The following is a 3285-nucleotide window of genomic DNA, read 5'->3' as shown; positions in this document are numbered from 1 at the left end:
GGTTGTTGGCTTTTTTTTAAAGATTTATTTTGAATTATGTATAACTGTGTGTGTTCATACATGTAGGTGATCATGAACACCAGAGGCAGCCAATTCCCTGGAGCTGGAGTTACTTACAGGGGCCGTGAACTTCCCAGACAAGGGTGCTGGAGAGCTGTATACACTAAATCACTGAGCTGTCTCTCCAGCCCACAAGGGAGTTTTCTCAATGGCAGTCTAAATGAACATCCCAAGTTATTTGTTCTTGTGAGCTTTGGTTACAATTCACTTAATAAACATGGGAGCACATTCCAGTTTGGGCATTGGGGAAACAGAAGGAACTCAGAGCTGTGTCTCCTCAAAGGATCTTCTCACCAACGGGGAGCAAGGCTTGTGGAAGAGAGGTATAACTGCAGCATGGCCGGCATGTTAACAGGCTTGGTCCTTTGTAAGGAACACCCAAGGTAATGAAGAGAAAAGGTCCGTCACGGGTCACATTTTAGAGGTCTCAGTCCATGCTCAGTTTTCCCTGTTGCTTTGCGGCCTAGGAGACAGGGCAAGATGGCAGGGGTAACTGACCATGTAAAACTGTTCATTTCGTGGCCTGAACACAAGAGAAAGAAAAGACAAGTGGTGGAATCCTACAATCCTGAGGCAGGGCCCCCAGTTAGGCAAAGACTTCCCACTAGGTCCTACCGCCTAAAAGTTCCCCATCAATAGTCCTTAAGAGCCATACTTAAGGGCTCAGTGGAGTGCTTGCCTGACACACACAAGGGCCTGGGTTCAATACCCAGCACTGTAGAAACCAACCAACCAGCCAACAATTCAAAGATTCAAACTACAGACGAGGGTCAAGGCCTATGGTAAGTTTTGATAAAACACAAGGAGGCCTAGAAACCATAAGGATGGGGCGCTTGGCTCTGCCTTGAGAAATCAGAGAAGGCTTCTGAGAGAAGGTGATGTCTGAGCACGGTCATCAGCTGGAAAGACGGTGTAAGAAGGACAGACAGCTATGCTACACGGTGCAGCTCTGCAACAGTCCATGGAAGCCCTGTTGCGTGTGCCTTGGGGTAGACTTGGTTGCAAGGGAGAGATCCTAACTCTGCAGAGCTTAGGCAGTCAAGGAAGCCACTGGCTCCCGGAAGGCAGACCTCTGGCCACCAGGCCTGGCTGGTGGCACGAGGACAGCCAGTGTCACTGAGCCGCAGAGTCCATCTGAAGAGAATTAGGGCTGGAGGGCAGAGCCACCATGGAGGGAGGTTGTGGTTCTCCCAGGAACACTTGCAAATAGCTTACACATCCACTTCATGAGTAAGGACCCTTCTAGGCAGGGCAGGCAGAAACCTGTGCCCCGGACATTGCCCCTAACTCGAGAGTCAGGGCCTTGGCCATGCAGGACGCCACTGTGAGCAGCAAGCAGTGTGTGAGCTGAGCTGACCGCTGCCCATTCCCAGTCAGCAGGAACTGCTGACCTATGAACTCAGAAGTGGAAGACAGGAGGCAGTCCCTCCCTCCTCTCCTTTGGGCCCAGGTGCTCAGAACTTGGAGGTCTCGGCTTGAGTTCTTTAGAAATAGGGCCTTATGAGCACCTTGCTTTCCAGGGTTCCACTGCTCAGCCTCCAACCACAGGAATTAAATTTGTGTAGCACATTTAACAGACAACAAACACTGAGCAAGGTCACAGATACATGTTGGGATTACAAGACAAGACACGGTGCAGGGACCAGCAATCATCCACAGCCTTGTGATGGTTACCTGTACACACTGCCTGTGCCTCCATGCACAGAGCTGACATGGCCCCGTGTGCCATCGGGGGCCCATCATGCTGCACCCTGCTCTGCACATGACACCACTTCTTTGTTTTTTTAAGTATAGTATTTTAATTCTTTAAGGATTTCATACGATGGGTTTTGATCACATTTATCATATTTATATCATATCCAACCACCTCTGTACCCCTCCCAACCACATGTACTTTTAAAAACAAACAGTAACCTCACAGGTTCCATTTGTGTTGTCTACACAGTCATGGGGGTGAAACCACCCACTGGAGCTTGTTTGACCTCCCAGGGGCCACACTGTCAAATAGGATGGAATCCCCCTCCCACAGAAGCCATCGACTGTCAAATAGGATGGAATCTCCCTCCCACAGAAGCCATCCACAGTCAATAGTTAGGGGCAGGAGCTTGCATGAGTTCCTTTTCTATTGCAGTGATAAAACACCATGACCCAGGCAACTAGGGAAGAGTTTAATTGGACTTACGGTTCCAGAGAGTTAGAGTCCTTGAAGGGAGTACAGGAACATGGCAGCAGGAATAGCCACAAGCAGGAGGCAGAGAGCACACTGAGGATGGCAGGAAGCTTTGGAAGCCTTAAATCCTGTACCACGACACCTCCTCCATCAAGGTCACACCTCTTCATCTTTCTCAGTCTGCCCACAGGGGACCAAGTATTCAAACATCTGAACTAATGGGGGCCACTGTCATTCAAACCAGAACCAGGGCTCATGAGCAGTGGCTCTCAACCTTCCTAATGCTCGGTGACCCTTTGATACAGTTCCTCACGTGGTAACACCCAACCATAAAATTATTTCTGTTGCTACTTCATAACTGTAAGTTTGCTAGTATTATAAATTGTAATGCAAGTATCTGTGTTTTGTTATTCGAATCTTAGATGGTCTTTTAATAAAATACCCAGCCGGGCGGTGGTGGCGCACGCCTTTAATCCCAGCACTCGGGAGGCAGAGACAGGTGGATCTCTGTGAGTTCGAGGCCAGCCTGGGCTACAGAGTGAGTTCCAGGAAAGGCACAAAGCTACACAGAAAAACCCTGTCTCAAAAAACCAAAAACCAACCAACCAACCAAACAAAAAAAACCCAGAGCCAGATATCAGGGTGAAAGCTGAAAGATCAGAGAAGCAGAACTGCCAGCCACTAGTTCTGACCTCTTTGAAATGCTCAACCTAAAGAGAGTGAGTTTCCGTTTCCTCACACCTTATATACCTTTCTCTGCCCAGATATCACATCCTGGGATTAAAGGTATGTGCCACCACTACTGGCTCTGTTTCCAGTGTGGCCTTGAACTCATAGAGATCCCAAAGGATTTCTGCCTCCTGAGTGATAGGATTAAGGGTGTGTGCTACCACTGCCTGACCTCTATGTCTAATCTAGTGGCTAGTTCTGTCCTCTGATCCTCAGGCAAGTTTATTAGGGTACACAATATATCACCACACACTTCCCTGATGAGGTCTGAGAGCTGCAATGATGTAATAGGTAGAAAAACATGAATTTAGAGGTAGTTTGATGCT

The sequence above is a fragment of the Onychomys torridus genome, chromosome 2 (genome assembly GCF_903995425.1).
Source record: "Onychomys torridus chromosome 2, mOncTor1.1, whole genome shotgun sequence".
In the NCBI taxonomy this organism is placed as follows: Eukaryota; Metazoa; Chordata; class Mammalia; order Rodentia; family Cricetidae; genus Onychomys; species Onychomys torridus.
The sequence above is the reverse complement of the archived record's forward strand: the minus strand, read 5'-3'. Positions refer to the sequence as shown.